Source organism: Pelmatolapia mariae, linkage group LG10_11 (genome assembly GCF_036321145.2).
Source record: "Pelmatolapia mariae isolate MD_Pm_ZW linkage group LG10_11, Pm_UMD_F_2, whole genome shotgun sequence".
NCBI lineage: Eukaryota > Metazoa > Chordata > Actinopteri > Cichliformes > Cichlidae > Pelmatolapia > Pelmatolapia mariae.
This window is the reverse complement of record NC_086236.1, coordinates 10800380-10814142: the sequence shown is the minus strand read 5'-3', so window position 1 is coordinate 10814142 and position 13763 is coordinate 10800380. Positions and strand designations below refer to the sequence as shown.

The 13763-nt window shown below is 39.3% G+C and overlaps 1 protein-coding gene across 2 annotated transcripts in view; it reads left to right on the top strand.

Moving 5' to 3' along the window:
- Positions 1-13763, top strand: part of jade2 (jade family PHD finger 2) — a 221614-nt gene that overhangs the window by 96932 nt on the left and 110919 nt on the right. The gene's annotated exons all lie outside the window — the stretch shown is intronic.

Below are 13763 nucleotides of genomic sequence, written 5' to 3'. Positions count from 1 at the left end.
GGGTTTCATCATCTTAATTGCTATTTTTAAAGTCGGGTTTAACACAATATCATAGTACTTTGTTACTGACAAATTTGACCTGAGTTTCAGGCCTAGCGATTGCTTAGCAACCATCTAGCAACCACTGGTCGCAAAAAAAAAAAAAATTGTGTTCCCCAACTGGTTGTGAGTGGTAGCTGAGGTTACTGGATACTGCTGTGAAATCGGCCTAGACATTGGTCAGTGCTCCAGGGAAAAGTGTGTACAGTGCTCCCTCGCTATATCGCGGTTCACCTTTCGTGGCCTCGCTTATTCGTGGATTTTTTTCTTTGTGCAATTTTGCATACTTTTTTTTTTTTTAAACAGCACATTGTGTTCTGCATCCTTATTGGCTGTAGACTATTGTCAATCAATCTCGTGCCGTGTCTCCTGTACAGTACAGAATGCGTTCAGCTTGTCAAATTTACATAAATCTTCGATCGCTAGCAGTGTGACTCTGAAGTGCTGTACTGTATGTTTGTAAGTTTTCTCCCCAACAAACACAACAATGTCGATGAAACGTCGTCACCTGCGGGTGCCTTTGGTTTCATTCTATAATACTGCACTTATTTTTCTACAACTTGGAACTTTGAGAGTGTTTAAACAAGAGAGAAAAGTGTGAAAATGTTCATGCCTGTCTGAGAAAAGTGTCTGGCTACTTCGCGGATTTCACTTATCCTGGGTTAGCCCACAAGAAACGAGTGGTTTCTAGAGGTTTCTGCCAGTCACCAGCATAAAATTGTTCATAAACAGGTAGCTGCAATAAAAAACTTCTTTGCTTTGATTGCTAGCAGGTTGCCTCTCCTGTACTTTGCATGGCAGTTACTGACTTGACACTAGCACCTATTCATTAAGCCTCAGTAAAGCTGCGAAAAGTGCGGTGGAAACCGGAAGTGGAGAGCTGTCAAAGGAAAAGTTGCGCATTTTAGAATGTGTTGGCAACTTTTATGCCGAAGGCAAATGTTCTCTGTTTCCGGTTTGTAATGCAGTTTTTCAAGTTTTATTAGAGCTCTGAGAGTAAAATGAGTTATCGCAGACAAGTCGGTGTTTGTCATTGTCATGCAAACTGTGATCGACTGCAGCAATCAGTCAACTTAGCAACCAGAGCAATCATGATCAGTGACCCATTCCACCCAGCGTCAGCCAGCAACATCTAGCAATCGCTTGCAACCAGTTGGGGTAATACACATTTTTGTCTGTTTTCCATTCTCTTCTTGGTTTTTAGAATTTTCCATTAAGTGTTAGTACCTGGAACCAGGTACTTTTTTAATAGCTACCTGACCGGGGTTGTAAGTGAGCTAAGTCGAGCCGAAAATGTGACTCCACCTCGCTATAATGACCCTATAAGCCCTAGTGTTTGTAGGCTTCTGATTGGCCAATCTTCTAAATGGTTAGAGTTAATCAGTGCCTGTTGTTTTGTCATCCTCTTGGCAGCACTTTTTTTGGGGGCATTTTCACGTCAGTCGAGACGGAGATATATATTTTAAAAACCCCCACCTGTGTGGATGTACCCTCAATGATGATCATAGTCGCTGTTCAGTTAGATCTTCTTATGTCTTTCCTTTAGCTTATCCAGAGTTCTTTATATTGAATAGTATAACAATAACTTATGGCTTCCTACCTACAAAACATTTTATTGGCTGATTTCTGTATGATCCAAACATTAACTCTTCCTCGCATTGATTCTAGGAATCTCTTTTTTATACTGTCTTATATGTGATTTTTTGCAGCCCTAACAGATAAACTTTGCATTAAAAGCAGGTATAATGTTTTGGTTGTGACAAACAGATATATTAGACCATGTAGGAGGTGGAGAGCAAGTAGCTATGACATAAAGAGAGAGAGGGGTGAAAAGAGAGACTATAATGAAGCCACATTTTGCATTCATGAGCTCCTACTTAAAATGGTAATTTTCAGTCTCCTCATTTTTAAAAATGTTCTCTCCATCTTTGGTGCTCAGCGCTCATTATGGTGGCGTTTCTACACTGCACCTCTCAGAGATCAGCTGTCAGTCACACAGTGTGGGCAGCTCTGTAACATCATCTTCTTGGTGTTTCTATTGAAAAAAGTTGGAATAGTTCTTCATACTGTTTTTCCTCTCTTTTAATCCCTCAAGCAAACTTTTTTGGGAAGAAAAGTTGGTTTCAGTACATTTATGTATTTTGGCTATTAATATTTATGGCCTATTCTGTCTTCTCCTGCGATTCGCTGCTACTTGATTTTTATATACCACAGAGGTGATTAATGTTTCATTTAATGGGGTCATCTGATGTGATTTGATAACAGTTTTATGAAGCATCTGCGTTTAAAAGAGGAAAGGCGTTTGAAGCCTATGCAAGAGCACTGAGACAGTCAGGCTCTTAGAATAAGGGTGAGTATTTTTTAAAAGAGTGAAGATCGCGTTACATGATTTGTGCTTGTGTTTTAATGAGTGTGTGTATGTGTGTGCGGTACACTAGCTGATTGCTATGAAACCCTCACAGGAGTGAGTCATCTCTTAAAGGTCAATGTGCAAATGATGTTTGTGTATTTGAGGCGATGATTGATTTCATTGACATGAATATGACATGAAGGTGACTCACTGTTCCCAAGGATCACAGTTTCTGTGTATATACATATATATTTGTGTGTGTGTGTGAGAGATGAGGTTACATTATTTATTTCACATAAATATAACAAAGATGGGATCACTCGGTGTGTGTTTTTCTGTTTAATATGACTCACTTTTCCAAAACAACACTGTCAGAAATCAGGAAGGTGTGTGTGTGTGTTTATATCACTGATTTATTTATTGGTATTTATTTAAGGTAGACCTTACAGTAACGCATACAGAGAGAAATCCAACAATTAAATTACCCCCTCCGAGCAAACACTGGCGACAGTGGGAAAGAAAAACTCCCCTTTAACAGGAAGAAACCTCAGCCGTTTAAACAACAATCCCATATTGAGTAACTGACACCAGGGCTGTTCGATATAACGATATATATCGGATGACAATATGAAAACGTCTATCGTTTCATTTTACGCTGTCGTTTGTTTCATGGTGTCGCAAAATAAACTGTTTACGGCAATATTTTTTCATCATTTTGATGGCCACTGTAGAATTTCTTAAAGTTCTCTCTTTCTCTTATATTTAATATAACCACACTACACAAGCGACTGTTGTTAGGAACAACGACAGTAAAACCATGGCGTGGCTCCGCCGTCCGCTTGTTTATTTTCCATATAAACCTTTCACAATAAAGCTGAAGACCCTGTTGAGATTTTTCAAAATAAACCGAATCATGTGAAATAGTATGCAGACTATTTACGGATGAGAAGCTAAAAAGAGCCGTCAGGTGCTACAAAATAAACCTCAGAACAGGCTTTTCCCCGCAGCACGCCATGTAATCAATACTCACAAAGAAAATTGCAGCCATTTCAACTCAAGTAACACTCGACTCTAGGTACACACTTCACGCTAGTCGAGTTGCCAGAGATTCACAGAATTTACAGAAAATGTAACATTTTTGTGATATATATCGTTGTCGTTGTCTTATATCGGGGACAAGAGATTTTGGTCATATCGCAGAGCCCTAACTGACACAATAAACTCAGCAGGACAGTCTTTAGAAAGGTCAGACCCTTGATCATTTTAACATAGACTTCTATAGAAGCTAAAGGCTTTTTACAACCACAGGTAATGACCCCTGGTGGTCATTAAAAGCAGTGCAGGTTTACCTTGACTTGACTTTTCAGACTTGTAAGATGCGTCTTTCTTTTATACTGTGTACAGTCTGATGCCTGATTGTTATTGTTGTGTTCTTTGTCTACTGTTGTTTAATGGTTGCTTGCAAATAGTTTGCATGATGCCACCTTCCTTAAATATTTTTATGCAACTATTTGAGTTGCATAAAAATATTTGCTTATATTTTAAAAAAAAAATATCTTCATGACTATTAAAATAATCAAACCTAATTACCGTCCTTAGTAGTATTCACATTAGTATTTTGGCTTACTCACTGCTTCGATGTTGCTGTTCCGACCACATTAAGGTGGCTTGTTTCAGATAAAGGAAGTTATCAAACATTGCGGACATATTGGCCGATTTAGCAACTAAAATGCTTTAAAACGACGACTGCTCGGTGTGACACTGTTTGTGTATTAACTGACTGCATGGCACTTATTTCTGCTGCCCCCGAGTGGTCAGAAAGTCGATTATTGCAGACGCCACCACAGATAGAAATATTGCAACAGCCCTGTTGAAAATTTTGCAAAGATGCACAGGCATTTTTGTCAGTGAGTTAACCCTTTCTTGCATGCACACACACCCATCCTCCAGCACCACATGATGGGGTTTGCCCCTGGATCCTTGAGTCGGTAACCCTGTGGAAGTTGGATGCTGACCTGATTGTCCTGCTCCAGTTTGCATGCAGATATGAGACTGTGTTTTAGAGTTGGGGATTTGTAGGGGTTGGCCAAGGACAAGGGGGTGTTGGCACAACACACCATCTCTCTCTGTTTCTCTTCCACTCTGTCTCTCTCTCTCTCTCTCTCTCTCACACACACTCACACACACACACACACACCAGTACCCACACCAGTACCCACACAGCCACACAGAGTCTGGTGTGAATATAAGGGAAGAAAGAGAGGGATTACAGGGAAGAAAAGGGAATAGCCAGTTTTCTCAGCCGTACTGTGACAGTGAGGTATTTCAAGAATGAGAGATTATTTCAAATGCACACAGACCCAGTGTGTACACACTGGGAAGTGATTGTTTGCATCTGACAAGAATGCTATGTCTGGATAAGTGGTTTAATCTTGTATTCAGACTAACACCCTTATCAAGTTTTTGTACACATACAGAATGGCTGCAGGTGTTTGGGGATTTTTTTTTTTGTTCCCAAACTTTAAAACGTTGCCTTCTGTGATGCGATACTCTATCTATACTGTCTGGATATTCTCTGCTGTGATATACTTTCATGTAACATGCTAACATTCATGTAACACGTTCAAACTAGAACTTTAAGTCTTGACTTTAAGTGAACTGAACTCAGTCGATTCCTTCTCATTTTCTTTTGCTTTGATCTGTCTTTTATTACTGCCTCTTTTTCCAGCTATAGTGAACATTTCTTCCCTTTTTTCTTGCCACTCCTGATTAGCACCGTTATGGTTTTACCCTGCCCTGGATCACTTTCTTGAGTATTGATTAATATAGTATTGCCGATCTTTTCTTTTCATGCCCCTCACTCTCAAAGATGATTAATGAATTGTTCCAACAATAACAGAGTGTGGCTTTCGTTTCTAAAACTCTTAGTCTAGAAGGTCTCACTCGGTTGCTAAGGTTCGATGGATGGATTTGTTGGATTTGAAACTTATTGGTTTATCTGTGAACATTTTTTAAAGATGCATTGTTATTGTATAGGGTGTTTTGTTTTTTTAAAAAAAACACACACAGTCTTTTCCTATATAAGCAAGTATTTTGAGTGCCTAAACCTAACCAGCAAGTTTAAAGTAAAAGTGAAAAAGCAGTGAAACCAGTTCAAAACACACACAGCTCCCAAACAGGAGACAAACCAGTGCCTCCTACATGACATATTTGAGCTTTTGTGGCACCACCACATGAAAATGTGGATTAATAATAATAACTTTATTTAAAAAGCACTTTCAAACAAAGTGCTGTACAGCTATTTGAAACTAAAAAGATAAAAAAATAAAAGCGATACATAGCAATACAAGTAAAAAACACAATACAAGTTCAAAACAGTAAGAATTTAAAAACTAGAAGGCATAGAGTTAAGACATGTAAGATAGGGTGAACAAATGTGTATTCAACTTAGTTTTAAAAACCTCCACAGAGCATGCCTGCCTAATATCTTGAGGGAGGTTGTTTCACAAAAAAAGTAAAAGCACACTCTCCAATTGTCTTTTTTCTGGCTCTAAGAAGCTTTAGAAGGCCAGAGTCCTGAGATCGTAGAGCACAGGATGGAACATAAAGGTGTAAAAGGTCCGAGAGGTATGAAGGTGCCAATCCATTTAAAGCCTTGTAGGTGAGCAGCAGGACCTTAAAATCTGCTCGAACCTGACAAGGTAGCCAATGAAGAGATTTCAGTACAGGGGTAATGTGCTCAGATTTCCCAGTTCTTGTTAAAATGCGAGCAGCTGCATTTTGCACCATCTGTAAACCTCTAAAACTTTTCTTTGGTAGCCCAGAAAGAAGAGCATTACAATAATCAATACGTGAAGACACAAATGCATGGACAAGAACCTCTGCAGTGTCGCTTGACAAAAGTTGTCTGATTTTGGCTTTTCCTTAAATGGTAAAAGGCGGTCTTTGTTATCTCTTTTACACGAGACTCGAAGGAGAGCACCATGTCGAACCACACGCCCAAGTTTTTTACCTGCAATTTATTTTGTTGCAAGATTTAGAACAGCCAAAAAAAACCCTCAAATGACAGCATAAAGATGTCTCTTTAACATCAGTATTTGATTCCATGGGATGAAAATGGTAAAACATGTCTAGTTAATAACAATCAGCCTGTTGAATATCCATTTTCTCTCACACCTTCCAGTTCATGACTGCTTGCCTCCATCATTTCACTCTCTGCAAATTGCCTGCCCCTCAAATGATCCCACGAAGTTCCAATAAGTTCCTGTAAAGCCAACATAGGCTTTGATTTATCGACTTGCTGACACATCACAGATTAAGACCCATTTCATTTTGCCATCAGTGTAGTTAATTGTTTTTCTGCAGTATGATTTAGTGCCAGAGCTCAGTTTCCTTGAAGCTCAGTAAGCATAAATAGTGTCAAATAGAGTTGAATTCCTTCTCGTCGCAAAAAATGCACCCATGAGGGCTGGAATTTTAATTATGGCTCTCATTTTTAAGGGTATCTTGTTTTGAAGAGGTGAAGGTTTTGGTCACTCCTGCCAGCAGAAGTGACAGGTATCGCTGGCAAATTTAATCATCTGTAGCTAATTAGCAGAATTTTCTTTTCAGAGTTTGCTAAAATACATGAATTTCTCTCTGACAGGTAGTGTGGCGTAAAAATAAAGTGGCAGATGGAGAACTTTAAGGTGAAGCTTAGTTAAATCTTATTATATAACAGCAGACTTTCTTCCTTTCTTTCTTTCAGCTAATTTTTAGCATACGGATCCATGCCCTCCTCCCTTCTCTTTCTCCCTGTTTAGTCTTGTATGTTTCCATCCTCATTTAGAATGGCTTCCTGCTCTTCCTGAGTGATCTATCAGGAGCTGAGGTCTGTTTAAACTAGACATGTCCTGTGTGGGCAGAGAGTCAGACAGAGAATTAAGCCCAGCCACTGTCACTTTACTCACACTGGAAATATTTTATGTAAACACCATCCACTTCATCCCTCCTTGAGAAGAGATTATTATTGGCATTTCGTGAAAAGGAGGAAAGTGAGATTTACACAGCGGTGAGAAACATGGGAGGCTAGGCTGACTTTTTCTAACCCAGTGTATCAGCGAAACTGTACAGCTCTTTCTGCACCTGTTGCATGACAGTTTCGCTCGCTGTGTTGTAACACTTACTGATTCCCCTAAGCTACCTGCTATTTCCATGTGTATGATAAAGATTAAAAGGCCACCAGGAAGACGCATTATTCTCCCTTTAGACACAATTCAAGTGACCTGCCAAACTTTTAGCATGAGAAAGTGAAATGAAATCTAGCATAGACATAACATGATTTTTTCCAGTAAGGCTGCCAAAATCTTGGTATATTTCACTGAGGCAAAAGCGTAAGAATCGTTCACATCAGTAATTTGACCCAGTTCACTTTTTCTTTTCACTTTTGCACAACCAATCATATAAAACTCCCGTCCTCGCTGTCCAAGCTCGCATAACATCCTATTCAGCGGTGTTACGCCACAAAATATACTTTTACAGTTCCCACTCCTCGGCTCCCCAGAGGCACATCCCGTGTAGCAGAGGAACGGCAGTCCCGCTCAGGGGCTTCAAGCTGAAGCGAGGGATTTAAGGGGAGGTGGAGGGTGTTTGATTTGCATTGTTTTAGGATTCAGAGCCCCCAACGCGTGGAGTTCCTTCTGAATATTTCATTGCACACACGATTAAGATCAAAGCCAAGTCATGTGTTGTGTTGTTATGACTCCGAGGAGGAAAGGTTTAAATTCTCTCTCTCCGTTGCTTTTCTCAGTAGAGCTTCTCAAACGCAAACAGAAGTGTTTCCAAAGAAAAACAGAAGAAAAAGGGTTAAGAAATTAAAACAACTGCATCTTATACAATAAAGATTTTATTGGCTTTGGCTTAAAATGTATTTACTGATTGTCTTCTTTTATCTTTCTAAAATTTTCCTAATAGTTCTCAGGTCAGATGTGTATGCTTCTTTAATTCTTTCTAATGGGGAAGAACATAAATAAGTAAAGTACTTTTGTCACAAAAATAGACATCCAAAGAAAAACAGCGCCAAAAGTGGAAAATAGACTCTCCGATCACTTTAGATGCACCTACAGCTGATTTTAAGCACAAATATTAAATCATTCAGTCATGCAACAGCAACTCAATGCATTTAGGCATGTAGACATGGGCAAGGTGACCTGCTGAAGTTCGATCCGAACATAAGAATGAGGAAGAAAGGCGATTTAACTGACTTGCATGGTGTTTGGTGCCAAATTGTCTGGTTTCAGTATTTCAGAAATTGCTGATCTACTGGGATTCTCCCACACAACCATTTCTTGGGTTTACAGAGAATGGTCATTAAAAGAGAAAATATCGAGTGAGCAGCGGTTCTCTCTGTGAAAATGTCCTGTTAAGGGCAGAGGAGAAAGGCCAGACTGCTTCAAGCTGATAGGACAGCAACAGTAACTCAAAGAACCACTCACTACAATGACGGTATGAAGGAGAGCATCTCTGCTGTATAAAGAACAGCACAATGAACCTTGAAGGAGACTATAGCAGCAGAAGACCACACAGTAAACTCAGGCTCCAGTTCACACAGGCTCACAAAAATCTGAACAGTAGAAAATTGGAAAAACACTTCCTGACTTGACGGGTCTAAGGTCACGGTAGGGAGGGTCAGAATTTGGCGTAAGCACAATGAAAGCGTGGCTCCATCCTGCCTTTTATCAGTGGTTGAGGACACAACAGCCTGGTATTGAGCATCCCGTTATGATCAGTGTATTATGGCTGATTTCAACAGGATATGTCGCAAAGCTCAGGTAGTCTCAAGCATTCTGGTTTCTTCAACCATGACATTGACTTCACTGTAGTCAAATGATCTGCACAGTCAACAGATCCCAATACAATTGAGTGACTTTGGGATGTGGTGGAATGGGAGATTCACTTCATGGACGCACAGATAAAAAATCTGCAGAGACTGTGTGATGCTTTCATGTCAACACGGACCAAAATCTCCAAATCCTTGTTGAATCTATGCCATTAAGGGAATGGTGGGTGTATTTTAGTGCAGAAATCAACCTGAATAGCGACACACTTTTTACACATGAGAAATGCTCGCCTCACTTCATGTTAACAAAGCTTTACAAAAGGAAGTACTGTTGTTGAAATGTGATGAGCCAGCCTTTGTGACTTTGAAATAAATCTAATATTTAAAAAAATAATTTCTCCAGTTTGCACTTAATACCATAAAAGGGCAGAAAATCTATTTACAGCTTTCCTGGAAACTATAATTGTCTTCAGTATTGACGGATGACTCTGCATTTTATCTCCACCTCCCCCGATTTGATAAAACCCGGACAAAGGGAGACGTTGTGCACCTACTTTTGTTTACCTATGTTGTGTAACCGAGTGAGTGTGGATGAATGATGTCCATGTGATTGTAGGATACACGATACTTATCAAAGGAGGAACACATTTGCTCCTGATAAGCATCACGTGGAATGACTTGATGTTATTGTGAGGTAATCTTTTCCCTTCGTGTTGTTTTTTCCATCTCATTTAACTTACATCTAAGCCAGAGTATATCGCTAAGAGAGTAAAATGAATTGGGAAATAGTTCCTAAAATGCTAACTACTTTACAAGATGAATCAGTATGTCTCTTGTATGTTTGTTCTAGCTCTTTCTGGACTGATTAATGCAAAAAATCAATCTATTTTCACAGATTGATGTTGGTACCAGCCGGGCGATTGACATCTAAGTTTTCAGCTATTTTACGGATATAACTGGTGTGAAAATGTTGAATTTTCATCTCTGTTTTTGTTCTTTTTTCATTTTCATGTTTCGCTAGAAGTCAAACAAACACCATTCCAGTCATAAAACAAAATGTAATAAAGTCCATATTAAAATAAACAACATGAAGAGTATCATAAAATCCAATAGCACTCGGCTGATAACATCTCAGCATATTACACCGCTGATGGGTTATTACATTATGGACTGGGTATTCAGTTTTTGCTGGATTATACCGAAGATTTTTCTTAGTACTGTTCATCCTATTAACCGGAATCGCCTGTGCCATCTGCAGGGAAATACTTCCCATCAAAGGAAGGATTTTCTCCTGCTTAAAATAAAAATTACCCATGTGCTATATGTAGGAATCATTTTAAAGGATTTATGTTTTCAGTAGGATCCAGTGGGAAACGGGGAGGAGTAAGGAGTAGTGAACTAACACAATTTTGGTTCTGGGCCTTTTCTTACAGCATTTGCTGTTAAAGCCAAGTGTCTATAGAATGACACCAGCCTTATCCTTTAATAATGAAACAACACCAGCCTCCATTGTAATAAGACACTTGTTGCTTTTAAAGTTACATAACGGAAACAGCCAGCCCAGAGTCCCCATTATGGAACCTATTCTCCCTCTGTGTGTGTTTGTGCATCTCTTTTCTCCCCTTTGCCACTTAACTGGCCAGGCCTGTTTGTCCAGTGTCAGATATCAGCCTGAAAGCAGGCCAAAACAGGGTCTGATTTCCTGCTGTTTTGTCTTCGTATATAAATATATTCGAATTCAGCTTTGCTTTCTAACTGATACTTGGATGATGGAGGGAGATCAGTGAGCCATAGTTGCAAGAATGTTACTGACTTTCAGTGGAAAGTATGTAACTTATGATTAGAGATGGGCAGTAACGTGTTACTGTAATTCCATTACGTTTTTCAAGAAACAGGTAAGGTAAGGGATACTATTGCAAAAAAGTAATTCGATTACTGTTACTTTCCAGTAAGCACGCAGCGTTACAGCATTACTAAACCGTGATTTTGTTTGTGAGAGTGTTTCATGACAATGACGACAATGACATACGAGCGTGTGACGTCCGTGTAGATCAACAATGGATAATATGGAGTGTGGGACAGCGTGCAACCATGTAGCGTTCAAAGCTTGTAAGTACTGACATTACTTTGAGTTTGATTCTGTAAAAAGTGACAAAAACATTAGTGTCTGCTGTACACTCTGCGTGGGAAGAAAACTTCTTTCTTTGCTTGATGCAACATGCATAAAGTTAAAAGATTAAAACTAATAAAACAAGTTTTAAAATGAGTCTTTTTCATTTGATTCATTTTTATATGATGGATTATGCAGAAAAAGTTGAATTGGGCTGAAAGGATAATAAATGAATAAATAAAGTAATAAAGTAACGAATTACTTTTGAAAATAATTAATCAGTAAAGTAATGGGATTACTTTCTTGGAGAAGTAATCAGTAATTAGTGACTAATTACTTTTTCAAGTAACTTGTTTAACACTGCTTATAATTGGCATGTGCCAATTAGCATACATATAGTGTTGTGTCACATTTTTCTTGCGTTTGCGTCTCCTTTGTTTAGTTCTCGTACACTGTGTTTTATTAAAGCCAAATTCCAAATAACGATGGATCTCGTTCTGCTGTTCTGTTGTCACATTAACAAGAGCAACAAAATAATGATCTAAACATGGCAAACAGAAATTAAAGACAACATGTTAACCAGCAGCTGTTTCAATGCTGCTTCTCTGTACTGCTAAAATCCTGGTTTTGAAATACTGTAGAGTCAGAGTACACACAAGTTAACAATGACTGTGCTGTGTTTTGGGCTACTTTAACTTTGATGACTCAAAAACAGATTAGACCTGTGTTACAAGAAAGTTGGGGTAAATGTTGTGTAGACAGTATATATTGAGACTAGGGAAAACAGCAAAATTATTGCAGTCTTGTTGCTTTTGAAATAGTTGCCTTGAAGATGGGGACCAGGACGGCGCTCCCCATCCTGCAGTCAGTTGGAGTCTTCTAAGGAGCTTTGGTGATAAAAGACGATCGAGACGGTGATAAAACGGCAATAAGATAGTGATAACTCAGATAAGTGTCAAAAATTGCTAATCTGTTACTGTCTACATACACAGCTATAGAAATGTAACAGAAATGCACATAAACTGCTTACGTTCAGGGTCTAGTCAGAACATCACAGTTTTGAACACTAATCCAGAAATTCCTCCACAAATAGTGACATAGTTGCTGCAGGATGCCGACTTAACTGGAAAATGACATAATTGCTCAGCAACCTTGCTTCTATATAATAATACAACCAGAAAACAACCAGTTGAGTCGAGCCTTTTATTGCAGAGAGCTCATTGGATGAGATGACTGTATACACCAGATTAAAAACTTATTCTGGTCTGTTCATAACATTTATCTTAAAAGCTTTTTTGCTTTTACATCGTTGGTTTGTGTTATTTTCACGTTTAACTGAGCTGGCAACTCCCGTGAAACGTGATTCTGGTGAAGACAGCGGATTTAAATTGTGGCAGCTGTTTTGTGATCATGACGGCACCAGTGGTGGCGGTGATAATGAGGAGGATAATGATAATGACGAAGATGAGGAAGATGATCTCAGCGCTGTTTGATGTGACAGTAGTAATGGAGGAGGCTGGTAATAAGTAAGCGGTGCGATAATGAGCCGTTGAAGGCCGGGAGCAATACCGAGAGCTAAAGGTTGTTTGTTGTTTGTTGCTGTGATCGTGACGCACTTCACCTTTTCACGCAAAGGTCTCGACTTCAGTGGCAAGCGAGTGAATAAAAGGGTGCGTGTTTGTTACTATGCTAAACACAGAGATGTTTTGGAGAAATTGTGGTGTGCGTGTGTGTGATCTACTGTAAATGCTGTCTTGTTTTTTTTTGCCTATTATTCGGGTGTGGTCACTGCCTTCGTGATGGCGCGTATGCGATTTATTTTGTGCCTTTTCGTGTGTTTGTTAGTTCTTGCAGCGTCCCAATGCTTTATGTGGGCCTGCGTGTGTTTATTAGTCTTTATTGGTTCCCAGTGGGTTCAGCAGAGTTCCTGACCCCATTTCCTGCTGTTGTTGACAGACAGACATTTGGTCCCCAGGCTCCAGAGACTAGACAGTGCCTGGAGGAGCGTTGTGTCACTGCTGGCCACAACTGCTTGATTTGTCATTGGGTCTTTTTTTTTTTTTTTTTAAATCCGTCATACTGTGATTCAGTATTTGTGGACAATGAGGTCAGGACCTGTCTGTAAGGACTTCCTCGTAGTTCATGTTGGTATAAGGAGTCCACTTTCCTCACAGAGCACGTGGAGTTTTTAAAAAAATTCACAGATCTGTGCATGCAGCTTTCACAAGGACTTCAGAGTCACCGGATACAGTGTAACACTAAAAGAGAGTAGAGGATAGTGCATGGATAACAAACCAAATTTGAATTTTGGCAGTTATCTGATTCTGTGTGACAACCAGTGACATCGACACAACATGTGAGATTTGCTTCAGTGGATATTCTTGGATACTAGAGTTATTATTGCTTCCAGGCCGCACAAATAAAACTCTCTGCATGCATCTTCTTTT